Below are 14,838 nucleotides of genomic sequence, written 5' to 3'. Positions count from 1 at the left end.
ATGAATTGTAATTAGCCTATGCAAAAGATGCACTCTTAAAGTAATACAAGTATATACATCAACTTCTCAGAGCACAGATGATAAAACAGAAACATTCAGTGACGACATCTGTCTCATTAAGGAAGATAAAACAGGCCAGATATACCATACTCATTGGAGACTTCAAGGTAAAAGTTGGCAAATAAAAAAATAGAGAAGCATATTTAGGAGAATTATGAGTAGAAACAAGGGAATGTTAAAGGTGAAATGATGGTATATTTTGGTGATGTTTATAGCATGAAAATAATAAACACATTCTTTCACAAAAGACAATGGAGGAACTGGACCAAGAGAAGTCCAAACGGAAAAACAAAAATGATATCGACTTGTGGTAGATAAGAACATGATCATTAATGTCACAGTTATCATTAAAGTCAGAATAGGAAGTGACCCTAGAATGATGAACTGCACAGGCAGATTCAATTTTAGAAGTGAATGAAAGATACGTCCAACAGAATTAAGCGAAACAAAGATGTTCTTCAGTTAGAAATAAAGAACGGATTTCAGACTCTAATTTATGCTGAGTGTGACATTTATAAGTTAAATGATACACTAAGAAAAATTTTAAGAGAATCAACGGAGATAGTTGGGATGACCCTCGAGCTGAATAGAAGAAAGGGGATGTAATTAAAAACAAAGAAAGGTGAAACTGAAATAGGGGAAGTAAATAAGATCATCAACAGGAGACAGAGGGAAGAAGAACGAAAGAAAAACATCGATCGGTTCAACGATATCATTTTAAAAAATGGTAAATGTCTGAAACAGGTCTGAAGCAAAATGACATTATGAAAGCAACAAATTATATTACTGAAAGAGCTGAACTCATACAGTGCAAAGAGAAGATGGTGAAAAGAGTTGAGAAATTTGGTAAAGAATGGTGTAGCCCATATCAACGACAATAGTACTTTGGGCTTACTCATCAGTTGGCGAGTGTCAAATACCAGAAATAACACCAGACGAAGTGAAGAAGTAACAATAGCAGATTTACTGTCAGATGCAGGAGCCGATGTTCAAAATAGGCTCGCGGACTTATATAGTCAATGAATTAAAAAAAAATCCCAAAACATTGTGTAATGAAACAGTTCTTTTGCTTTACAAGAAAGGCGTATCAAAAGATCTGAGTAACTATCAACATTATAGATTACTATCAATTATTTACATGGTCAGGAAAGCTGTGGCTTAAGACAACTCATACGGTGTGAGTGGATGGGAACCTGAGGCATGGAGGAGGTTGAGAGACGGAATAGAGACATCTGTAGAGAAGAGAAGTGAGATGAAAATAAGTAGTGACAGAGATTACGAGAATGGATGAGAAGTTTGGAAGGAATCTGAGTGTAAAGTGGAGGGAATGTAAGAAAATGTTCTGGAAAGATAAAAGAGTAAGACAGGGCGATAAAGAAAGTAGAAGAAGAGTGAAAGATAACTATCGTATATTGGTGCTAGAGACTGGAGAAGAATGAGCAGATGGAGTGAACATTTTGAGGAATTGTTAAACATAGAGAATGAAAGTATCACGAGTATAAATGGCTGGAGAATGGTTGGGAGAAGGAAGGAAATGAGAAAGACGGAAGAGATAAGTAGGATGGAAGAAATGGAAGCAGTGAAGAATGTCAAAATGGGGAAAGCCCCAGTAATTGATGGAGTGTGTGGTGAAATGCTGAAGCATGGGGGATGGAGGGAGGTGATAGTAGAATGGATATGGAAGAGATTCAGATTGGCCTGGGAGGAAGGTAGAGTCCCAGAGGATTGAAAATTAGGTATTATTATTCCCTCGTGCATAGGAAAAAGGGGAAAGTGTGTGATAATCATGAGGCATTTGTCGTCTTAGTGTTATAGGAAAAGTATATGGTAGGATACTTATTGACAAAGTGAAAGGAATATCAGAGGAATTAGCTGGATGACAACAGGGAGGACTGAGCAAGGGAAAAGGCTGTGCAGATCAGATATTCGTCCTAAAGTGTTTGGAAAACACTAGAAAAAGGAAAGTACAGTAGATGTATGCGGCCTTCATGGATTTGGTGAAAGCTTATGGCAGAGTGGACAAACCAAAAATGTGGAAGATATTAGTATATTGAATGGAAGGGTAGAGTGGGCAAACAAGGAATGTGGAAGATATTAATATATTGAATGGAGGAATAAAAGAATTAACACCCAGCCATAATATGGCTATATTGCACTGTAGGAGTAAAGGGAAAAATAAAGGCCAGAAGAAATGCAAAGCTATTTAGAACAGAGGTAGGATATAAGAACAGAAAAGGACAGTCAGAAGAGAAAGGCTGGAGAGAAAGGCTGGAGACAAAAGTCCCATTTTAGATGCCTCTTACGATAAGCAGGGACTGTGGGAAAGTAATCATTCAGTTCGTGTGGATGGTGGACTGAGTGAAATTTTCTATCTGAATGTCCCATTGAAACAGGGATGTGTCATGTCTGCATGCTTGTACAGTTTTTATGTGGCTTGAGTTATAAATGAGATACAAGGTAGGGCAGCATTTAGAAAACTCCTGTTTCGTTTTATGCAGATGATACTGTATAGCTAAGTGAAAAAGAGGCATTTAAGACTTGGTGAATGAGTTTGGGAGAGTATGTAACAAGCGAAATCTAAAGGTGAAGGTAGGGAAGAGTAAAGTTGTGATCTTCGAGAAAAATAAAGTCACTGTGTGCACAGTAATGCTTGATGGTGAGGACATGGAAAGTGTGAGTGCATTTAAGAACTTAGGTAGTGTGATGAGTAAGGATGAAAGTTTAGAGAATGAAGTGCTTGAAAGCAGACGACAGGGAAGAAAGGTTGCTGGTTCATTGATAATGTCAGGACTCCATATTATAATTACAAATCATAATAGATGAATAGATAAATAGATAGACAGAGAGACAGATAGAAGCAGGAAGTCAGATGATGAGAAGGTATTGTGTCTGCGAGAATCGAGCAATGCTAAACATGCTTACACACTCTTAACTCAAGGAATGCTTTATAGGCACACGACAGCGCCTCGTGACCATACACACACATACACACATACTCACACACAGGCTTCTAGAACTTTCCAACCACAGTGAACACACGTGACACAACCCCTGCTACACCAGAATTTAGGAAAGAGAGCTCAGAAGGAGACAGGCCATAGAACAGGCAGGTAGTAGGGAGAACGAACCTAGCAACATGGGCGAGAGGAGAGAGAGAGAGAGAGAGAGCGAGACAGGGAGGTAGCTAGCGGGACTCTACTTAATACTTCACTCATGTGAGAGACTTTGTTAATATTTCCAAGACAAATAAAAATAGTCCCATACTATTCTTTACCTCTCCTGTCATTGCATGACAAATGGGAACCAAGATTATCTACTTACAAACTACTCACTTATAACAACCGCTCGTCCACAAGTCTAATATATAACTGAGCTACAAGTAACTACAAAGTCCTTTTTATGAGATTTGGTAGCAGCGAACGTATACGAACCTCGTCTACGAATCAACAGTGATTTCTACAAAATATCAAGATTGAAAACAAAAAATACCTCTCATAACCAACAACTCACAACCAGCTCCTGACAGTATTCTCTCCAACCAGCCCCCTCCTTCTCCCCGATCATCATGCCGATTTAGAGGTGAAGAGGTCACAGGCCCCCTTGCAAGTAGTTTAACAATATATTGATTCAAACAATCTTGCAATTTCTACGACGAACCAACGAACTACAACCATCTACAATCAACTACAAGTATCAACTCTACGAGTCGTCTGTATGATCTTCTACACGCTCCTACAAGTAGCGGCAGTCTTCATCCCACAACGAGTAAATTACAAGAGAAAAGGACCGAGAAAACATCGAGAAAGAAAAACAAAACAAACAAATGAAGAGTGAGATACGACTCTCAACTCACAACAACCAGACCTCACCCTCCTCTCTCTGCTACATCCACCCAACCTCCACCGCTGACGCAGGAGTGAAGAGGTCAAGACGACGAAGCAAATACTAAGTCCATATTCACAACTCATCTTACTCACTCATCTTCACTCAAGTTACTCATCGCTACTCATTTACTCACCACAGCTACCAGTGTGGGAAGTCAACGTCACCATACGTGTGCTGAGACGACGCCAAGCCGTGTGTCTGACACCCCACAACACGTCAATCAACCCGTGAAGAACAACGCTATCACCACGTGCACCACCACTCACACCATTTCCACCACGGTAAAAATTAGTGAGTTACTTCATTTATACAATACACAGTGAGAGACAAAAAACTTCTGCATAAACATATAAAACGTGCTGTATAGTTACAACTTAAATTCATATACTGTACCTACTTCAGTTATCATCATAATTCAATCATTAAATACTAGCACCAACAATAAATATTGTACACTGTATATATTCATTCATTTATTATAGCATTTATTTACTACCAAAAGAGTGTTACCATTTATACCTAAATAAGATACGTGTTTCATACATACAGCTATACATTATTACATCTATAAAGTAATAAAGAAAATATACCATCACAGTTACTCAGTGAGCGATTAAAAGAACTGTACTAAACATTTATTAATTAAAGCTACCTTGTGGAAACAGATAAATTAAGTTACAAGGAAAACTAGGAAAAAAAAAAATGGCCAACACAAATGACGTTAGGAAGAATGAACATCTTCAACACAATCGTGAAGACAATGATTTCCACACAGTGCTGACACATATATTGCCCACGATAGGTACAAGTGAACAACAAGTCAGTGTATATAGTTAATACTGTATATAGTGTATATATTTTTTTTATATAAAATAACAAAATATGGGACTATATAATATTTTCAGTAATATCTGTGCAATATAAACTAAACCTTAAAAAGGGATCCCAAGGAAATTAGCCAGCAATTATGCAACCATGAACAACACCGAAAAAAAAAAAAAAAAAAGCGTAGACAAACGAAGAAAAACAAACTATAGAAAATCAATACATAAAAAAAAAGGAAGAAAAAAGAAATAGAGTTAGATCACATAACAAACAAATGAAAATCAGTGTAAGTGTTACCACAAATGCCAAAATACCACATAAACTCCTTCTATAACTGAAACAAAAAACAAAATGTTGTCTCCACAAACAAGTGGCATGGCACATCATCACATAAACTCCTATAAGTGAAATAAAAAGCATATTGTTGTCTCCACAAGCTAGTGGTCATATCATCGACCGCAGCATGACCGGATTCAATGTCAGGACTGCAATTATTACAATTATGTAACTACAAACGATATGTAACAATTATGTAACGACAAACGATTGCATTATGTTACACTTGCTACAATTACGTAACTACAAACAATATGTAACAACTATGTAACAGTTGCATTAACAAGATGTAACTTTTATGTAACTTTAACTACAATTATGTAACTACAAACAATATGTAACAATTATGTAACAGTTGCATTAACAAGATGTAACTTTTATGTAACCTTAACTACAATTCTAAGGCCAACACAATTATGTAACAGTTGCATTAACAAAATGTAACTACAATTATAAGGCCAACACAATTATGCATTACCACAATATTATGTGACAATTCATAAAATGTTACAATTATGTATTACTACAATGTAACAATTACAATACAATTATGTAACAATTCACAATGTTACAAGTTAGGTGAAATATTAGACATTACTAAAGGGATAACTCAATATGTAATGTATAACCTAGCAGTATTGCCATTGCACAATTATATGCGTATGTCTGTTGTACATACACAACTTACAAAATGTCATACAACAACCATTGCATTTATTCAAATATGTATACAACTTGTTTAAAATGTAATATTACTGAATCATTGCTATTTACTATGAATGTTATATGTATACAATATTATAATCAATATTATGTACTAATAGATTAGCATATGTCAATGATGATTGCTGTCGGAGGACCTTCAGCTGCGCGGCTGAGCATATGTCAGGACTCCATATTATAATTACAAATCATAATAGATAAATAGATAAATAGATAGATAGAGAGACAGATAGGAGCAGGAAGTCAGATGATGAGAAGGTATTGTGTCTGCGAGAATCGAGCAATGCTAAACATGCTTACACACTCTTAACTCAAGGAATGCTTAATAGGCACACGACAGCGCCTTGTGACCATACACACACATACACACATACTCACACACAGGCTTCTAGAACTTTCCAACCACAGTGAACACACGTGACACGACCCCTGCTACACCAGAATTTAGGAAAGAGAGCTCAGAAAGAGACAGGCCATAGAACAGGCAGGTAGTAGGGAGAACGAGCCTAGCAACATGGGCGAGAGGAGAGAGAGAGAGAGAGAGAGAGAAAGCGAGACAGGGAGGTAGCTCGCGGGACTCTACTTTATACTTCACTCGTGTGAGAGACTTTGTTAATATTTTCAAGACAAATAAAAATAGTCCCATACTATTCTTTACCTCTCCTGTCATTGCATGACAAATGGGAACCAAGATTATCTACTTACAAACTACTCACGTATAACAACCGCTCGTCCACAAGTTCAATATATAAATTATCTACAAAACTCCACTACAAGTTTATACAAAGTCTTTTTGTGACAATAACAGTGATAAGAAATAGGGAAGTGAACAAGGAAGAAAGTTTCTGCACGACAGTAATGTGATATCCACTCTAACGTATGGAAGGACACAAGTTAGAGCAGTGGAAATGAGTTCTTTGAAAAGAGTATGTGGAGTTACCTGGAGTGACAGACTGACAAATCAGGAAGTCAAGGAGCATTGTGGTGCGGTTGTGTATGTGATAAAAATATATTGAGGTAGTTTGGCCTTGTGAGTGAGAGACTAACGAGGAGAGTGTATGTGTGTGAGTGGAGAGGGGAGAGGGAGAGAGAAACCGAGAATGAGATTTAGGGATGGAGTTGAGAGGTGAGTGAGAGAGGTGGGTGTAAGCTGGGGGGAGGGCATCGAAATGTCATGGGACAGGGCAACATGGAGGTGATTTGTTTATAGCCACCTCTTAAAGGATTAAGGCGTCTGGCTATAGATATATAGAATGATCAGTTAATTACGGACTCTTCACTAGAGTCTTCATAAACAGAATAACAACAAATCTGGAAGAAAACCTCCCTCGTGCCCAGGCAGGATTCTGAAACAGGTATTTCAGTACTGATCATGTACACACTTTGAATCAGCTAATTGAGGAAACTGCTGAATACAATGAAACCTGACAACTTAAACCCCGAGCTGTTGACGCAATGCTTCGCTTGGTATGGTTCCGCCAAGTCTTTGCACATGGACTCGCCATACAACTCCATGCCAGGGAACATTGTTGGTTGAAACGAGACTGAAGATAGACTAAGTCGACGCCATATGACCTTGCCTTTGACCTCCTGACCTTTGCGACCCATTCAGTTTAATGTCTCTTCTTTCTTTATCACTGACAAAAGCATAGTTAAAATCCGTCGAGGGGTTTAAGAGATATCGTGCCCAAATACATTTGACCTTGACCTTTGACCCACTGACCTTGTTGACCTAATTAGTTCATCATCCCTTCATACTATAATTATCAGCAACAAAAGTTTGGCCGAAATCCATTTGGGAAGTTTAGGTGATATCGTGCCCACACTCATATGACCCTGACCTTTGACCTCTTGTCGTTGCTCAGGAAATCAATTCATCATCCCTTCATACTGCATCACCGCAAAAATTTGGTTGACATCCATCGAGGGGTTCAGGAGATATCGCTGCCACAGCTATGTTTCCTGGGTAGAGTTAGATGCGGCGTCCAGCTGGGAGCTAGACATCCTCATATTTCCCTTCACCTCGCCATGGGGAAAGACCCTGGTCTGACTCTAGCAAGGACTATCTACCAGAAAGGGGTACAGGTTCCTTGCAGTCTATTTGTACTGTACAGTGTCTGTAGTGTGGCACCACAGAAACAGTTGCTTTAATAATGGTTTATTGGTCTGCCTGGTCAGACAGACTGGGGATAAGCAACAACAAAAACAGCGATACGTCTGTTTATCTTAGGGACTCTGTCTGTCTGACTGGTTATGTGTGTGCTTGTGTGAGCGTGGAGGTTGGCTTTTATGCTCGTATGTCTCTATACCACTCTCTCAGTCACATCCTTGTCGCTCTACTCACAAAACACATTGTTCTGATTGTATTCTCACCAGCTTAGATAGGTGACCTCCTAGCGCCTACTGCATAACGGCTTACTCCACATAGAGCACCAAAGTCAGTGTAGTATGTGTCGTCTATGGGCACTTGGGAAAAATTAAGGGCTGACTGAAGACACTTCCATGTACATCGGTTCTAATCCCACAAATTGACTAAAGATTTCTTGATCATACGTGGTCACCTTTAAATGTGCTGAACTGATGTAGCTTAGCCTTGGGTCCCTAAACACTGAAGACTATATTTTAGGTTTGTCTGTTTTATATTTGAATTTTCGTATAAATCATTCATTACTTTTGTAATACAAATTCAGTTGGTCTAAATGAAGTAGCAGTAGTTGCTGCTCACTTCATTTGATATGTTAACCCAGTGGCCTGCAGGCAAAAGATGTCCCCCTCCTTTAGGGGGATCGAGAGGGCAATGAGGGTCGTTCGCATAACAGGCAGCGCCGCAGCCAAATCATACCATTGCCATCGCATGAAAGCGTCCCTTTCCAGTTTATCTGCTTGCCATACCAGCAATAAACTGGTAAGGATGAGGTGCCTCCTACACTCACCAGAAAAACTGCCTCTACGTCACACTCCTAAGTTCTACCAGAAGGATGACAGCAAGCTTGCGTCCTGAGAGAGAGAGAGAGAGAGAGAGAGAGAGACTCCTATCATCCACGTCCCTCAGCCTCAGGAAACCACAGGGAGGTATTTTGTAAGCAGGCAGTTCCTTTCTCCTGACATATTGGCGAGGTGGGACGGCGGGAGGCATGAAGGGGCTGGTGGGAATGCAGTATAAAGAAAACTGAAAGATGGATTGGAAGGGGGAGGAAGAGGAAGAATAAGTAGAAGGAAGGAGGAAACAACAGAAAATAGACAATGAGGAAGGAGTTGCTTGAGACAGGGGGATTAGTTCAAAGGATGAGAAGGAGGTGCTGCTAGTGGGAATGTAGTGGAGAGGAAACTGGGAGAGGGAGAGAAGAGGAGGGAAAGGGAAGGAAGAAGAGGAGTAAGCAGAAGGAAGGAAGTAGCCAAAGAAAATGGACCAGGAGGATGGAGGGTGTTGAGGCAGGACTGGTTGAAGTGATGCGAGGGAGACAGTGTTGGTGAGAATGCAGTAGAAAAGGAACTGGGAGAAAGATGGAGAGAGAAGGAGGAATGGAGAGAAAGGCAGAGGGAAAAGTCAGGAAAAACAGTAGATCGAAGGAACGAATAGTAAAAAAGGAGAGAACGGAACCAAATGGAAGGGGGAAGGATAATTAATAATATGAAGACGGGACGGGGGGGGGGGGCTAGTGAGAATACAGTAGAGAGGCTTCTATGAGAGTGGTAAGGAGGGCAGGGCTGGGAGAAGGAAGGAGGAGAATGAACTAGAAGGAAGGAAAGAAGGAAGAATCACGCGGAAAAGGCGAGATCTTAGAACTTGAAAGGGGATGAGGCAGGACAATCGATTTACAGAAGAGTGGACTGCGAACTGAGTTCCTGGAAAGGGATTCCTTCTCGTGATGTCTCCAACATAGTAAGAACGGTTGTATAAGCATTTCTCATTTCTCTCCCCGTCGCTCAAAAGGAGACTGCAGGAGGACAAGTTGATAGGATGAATGGGGTTGGAGGGAGTCGCTAGTGAGAATGCAGTAAAAAGGCAACTAGAAAGAGGGTGATAGAGAGTGAGAGAGAAGGTGGGCTGGAAAAAGGAAGGAGAATGAACAGAAAGAGATGCTCTTATGTTCTGACGCCAACATAGCCAGGCAGCATGGTTGTACGAGTATAAGTATCCCTTAGTTCCCTCCCTGTCCAGCGAAAAGGAACTGGAGAAAGGTAAGTCAGCATTCAGTCCACTGAGTTCACATTCGGATGAGGAAGGGTCATATGAATAGCAAGAAATTATGAGAAACATAAGTGTGGAAACTATATGGGTAAAGCAAGAGTGGATACAAAAGACGAGGAGGAAAGGGACAATGAAGCAGCTGCAAGAAAGGAGCAAGGCGAAATGACAAAGGAAACTAGAAAGAGGGGCTGACACAGGGACAGTGGAAGCTCCGACGAGGGAGGAGGTTGGAGGACTGAAACAAAAGGAAATTAGAGGGGGGTGGGATAGAGAGTGGAATTAAGAGGAAGGACAGCGCAGTAGAAGGAAAACTGGATGAAGGAGAGAAGGAAGAAAACCGGTGGAGGAAAAATCTGGAGGGAGAAAACAGATGAAAGGAAGTAGCAGGAGGAAAATAAGAGTTTAATTGAGAGAGTTAAGACAGGAGAACTGGCTGAAAAAAAGAGCGAGAGGTAGGAAGAGAGGAAGGGGGAAGGAAGGAAAGCAGAAGGGAAGAAAATGAAGAGGAGATGAACAGAAACTGGACTAAAGAGGAGTAAAACACGAGGACTGGATGGCGCTGGTGGAAATGCAATAGACAGGAAAGTGATGATTACGGTTCAATGAAAAGATCAAGGCAGCATAACAACAAAGAAAGATGAGGTTTGTAATGTCAGTAAAGGCACTGAGAAGAAGGAACATTGCATAAAAGAGAACGCTTTTAATGATATATACGAATACAGAAAGAATCTGATTTATAAAGTTAATGATAACAGTATCACAGGAGAAATGAACAAAGCAAACTTTACTGAAGCAGATTTAACTGACTGCAGTTCAGTTTTAGATGGTAATTTCGAAAGATGGAACTATAATATTAGGCAGTTAGAATCATGGCAGTTTTATACGACTACACTGAACTGATAACGGGAATAAGGTGGCTTCATGATGGTGGTAATATTATAATGGTACGCAGAAATGTTGTGGTATTATACTAGTTTCTGCCTGAATATTTTCTACCATTCCATGTTTTGTTGACAAATTACATGTTAAGACAGGAAGGAACGCTCAGAAAGTACAAACTCTTTGCCACAAACTAGTCTAATGGATCTATTTAGGGAAGAAGGAGCACGCAGAACGTGTAACACCAGCGCCTACAAACTGGTTTAAGGGTCGAATATTTGACACTGTCCTGTTACCTGGACCGACAAGTTACCCTCAACATCGAATCACTTCATTCTTGCTTAATGCTAATTTCTTCCAAAAACTTGGGAACAAATTTTATCAAAACTGACTGAGTTTACTTTGCCCTGTGATCTTGGCCTTTGACCGATGGTTCCAAAGATTGAATCTCGTTTTCCTTATTCTAACCTGAACCGTACCACAGATTTTAGTCCACAAGAGATAAAACTATTAATTTTGACCCTTGCCGTACCACCCTGACCTTTATGGTATTCTTATTAAAGATAAGAGATTAACTTTTGGGGTGATCTTCAACTGATCCACAAGGTTTGATCAAAATCTTATCAAGGGATTAGAGGTGAATATCGCCAAGGCATAGCATTAAAGAATAAATCACATCATTCCAGCCACTATTTCCTATGCTTATACCGCTGCTAGCAGATGATTATTTAAACTGGGAGACTGCTTTCCAGCTTCAGAGGTCATACAGAGCAAGTCGCTACTCTGAGACCCCAGAAGGGTGGCTCAATCGGTAGAGAGGTGGCCTGCGGTCCTACAGGACCCAAGTTCAAATCCCCGCTGGGGCCGGGAACAGTTTAAGGATTTGAATTTCATGTTAAGCAGTCTTTACCAATCTACCAGAAGACCTGCCGACACGAAAAAATACCCCCGCTAATACCAATACACCATACCTGTATGAGACTACCCTAGCATGTATTCAATATGGACGGTGGGTGTTAGCGCCGAAGTGGTGACACGTAGAGGTGTATGATATGCAGGAGGACTACAGGGCCCAGATTCTACAAACCGTCATAGCTAAGTCCGTCGTACATATCTAAACAAAATGGCGCATTATAGACATAACTCCGTCAGAAACTCGTATGGTCGACCATAAACTCCTATGGACGATGTTACATAGCCTATGATTTCATCATCCTTTGTGTAATTTTAACGCACAGTTGCTGCATGTTTGATCACGAGCGTGTTCTGCCTCAGTCCCCCCCTTCTACCGTTGTAGTAGAGTAAGTCGTTCTCTCTGTTATACTTTGCGGGATTTTCAGCTCTCTGTCCCCATGGTTTCATTTGCGCGTCCTTCTTACAAGTTGTATCAAGCTCTCCTGGCCCCTATATAATGAGCTCAGTCTCTGCATCATTGCCACTTAGATCTGCTCCTCATTTTGTTCACATCTCTGTCCTCCCCTGTACAGATATTATTATTGTGAGTGCTCAAGAAGTCTCCAACCATCTAGCAGCTGTGTGTAATTTGAGTATAACTGTTGTTGCATTTTTTCTTGTACTGTGTAGCATAAGTTTAATTTGTAGGCCTAGTGAAGTTTTTGTAATTCATGTAGGGTTCTTTATGTCAGTCATTTTTGATAATAGTTTGTATCTGTAATTATTTATCTGGCATTCACTGAGTATTATCTGGTATCTCATTTTATCAGGGCTGACTTAGATAAATTTACTCTTGCTAATTTCGTGTTAATAGAGGCTATTGCAGTTAACCATATATTTAACCTGTTTTTGCCATTACATTATCCTTATGAGTCCTGAATGTTTTGTTGTTAGTTTAAGCATTAAACTTTAACTTGTAATTTTACCTAACTCTTTTGTTTTGAACCTGGAACTTTACGGGACAGTAGTGACTTCGTATTCTCACTTAAAGTGTACATTATCTTTCTCTGTTCCGTAACATAAATTTGGCGACCTCTCATCAGGATATTGAGGATATTATCATAAGGATATTGTTTGATATTTTGTGACTGTGATATATTCATGATGGCTACTATTTCTACACTTGATGAAGCCAAAGATTTTTTGTCAAATGTGCAAACAGTGTGTGATATAGAAAACAGAACAAAGAATTAACTTAAGCTTGTTGCTCAACAATTGGGAATTGCTGTTCGCTCTCATCATTCTAAAGATCAAATTGTTGACATGATTAATGAAAGCTTGTTTAATGTAACTCCTCGAAATGAGCAAACGCAGATTGAATTAGCTAAGTTACAGCTAGCCCTGCAGGAGGCTCGTGTGAAGGAAGCTGAATTTCAAGCACAGGCTAAGGAGGCTGAGTTTCACGAACAAGTTGAACTTGCTAGGATTCAGGCAGACCATGAGTATCGCATGAAACAAGGTGGAACTGGATCATCTTGCTCTGATGATTTTGATGTGGCTAAAAATGTTAAACTTGTCCCTCCTTTTAATGAATCTGATTTAACAAAGTATTTTCAGTTGTTTGAGAGGGTAGCTACAGGTTTTAGTTGGCCCAAGGAGTATTGGCCAGTACTCCTTCAAACTGTTCTCACAGATAAAGCTCAAGTAACTTATGCATCTTTGCCTCAGGATCAATCTGATAATTATGATGTAGTTAAGAGCTTGATTCTTAAGGCCTATGAGCTTGTTCCTGAAGCCTATAGAGTAAAATTTAGGACAACTTACAAGCAAGATAAGCAATCCCATGTTGAGTATGCCAAAATCAAAGAAGATTTGTTGGAGCAGTGGTTAAATTCTAAGAATGTGGATTCTGATTTTGGTAAATTTAAGCAGATGATTTTGCTGGAGGATTTCAAAAGGTGTATTAGTAAAGATGTAAGCCTATATCTTGATGAGAAAAGGATAGATAATTTGTCTGATGCTGCAGTTTTAGCTGATGAGTATGTTCTCACTCACAAGAGATATTCTAGAGAAAAAGGGAAAGCTGAGAGTAAGTACGTTGCCTCTACTCAGAGTACAGGTAACAGGAAAGAAAATAAAGATGATGTTTCTCAGGAAGTAAATACCAGCTTCACCTCTAGATTTCAGAAAAGTAAATGTACTTATTGTAGTAAGCTTGGTCATACTACGGAGAGATGTTTCAGGAGACAGCGTGATGTGAACAAAAAGGAGTCTTTAAATATTCAGTCAATTGGTCTAGTGTCCACTCTTGAGAGTTCCCAGAATTCTTTAACTGAGTTAACTGAACCTGCTTTGAGGGGTAAATTAAATTCTCATGATGGAGCTCCTCTTTTGAGCAGTAACGTGGGTGACACTCTCAAGAGTTCATGTGCTAATTTCCTGTCTGATGGTTTTGTCAGTCCTCTGGACAGTAATGACAGGAAATCAGTTCAAATATATCGTGATACAGGTGCTTGCCAATCCCTTATGCTGACCAGTGCTCTAGGCTCTAATGTTAATTCCTCTGATGAAACTGTAATCTTACAAGGTGTAGGGAATAATTACTACTCTGTCCCTCTGTGCAGAGTGAATTTAGAGTCTGGTTTTGTTAATGGTTCCGTTATGGTTGGGTTGGTTGAGACACTCCCAATGTCAGGTGTAACTTTCTTACTTGGAAATGATATTGGTGGAAGTCAAGTGTGTCCAGCTCCTCAGTTGTCTAGTGAGCCAGTGGCTGCGTCCCAGGATTGTGATGTCCCTGATGTGTTCCCTGCATGTGCTGTCACTAGGGCTAAGTCTAAAGTTACTGGTGATTTAGAGGATAATGATGATGATGATGTTATCCTAGCTGACACTTTTCTTGCTAATTTGGACCACTCACCAGATGAGGCAGTACCCCGTAGTGTTGATAATTTGTCTCGTCAAGAGTTGGTTGAGTTGCAGGTTGCTGACCCTGAGTTGAAAGGTCTAGCTAACTCTGCTTACAGTGAAGAAGAGTCAGCCGG

This window comes from Coenobita brevimanus, chromosome 27 (assembly GCF_032717465.1).
Source record: "Coenobita brevimanus isolate Jiangsu-jjx chromosome 27, ASM3271746v2, whole genome shotgun sequence".
In the NCBI taxonomy this organism is placed as follows: Eukaryota; Metazoa; Arthropoda; class Malacostraca; order Decapoda; family Coenobitidae; genus Coenobita; species Coenobita brevimanus.
The sequence above is the reverse complement of the archived record's forward strand: the minus strand, read 5'-3'. Positions refer to the sequence as shown.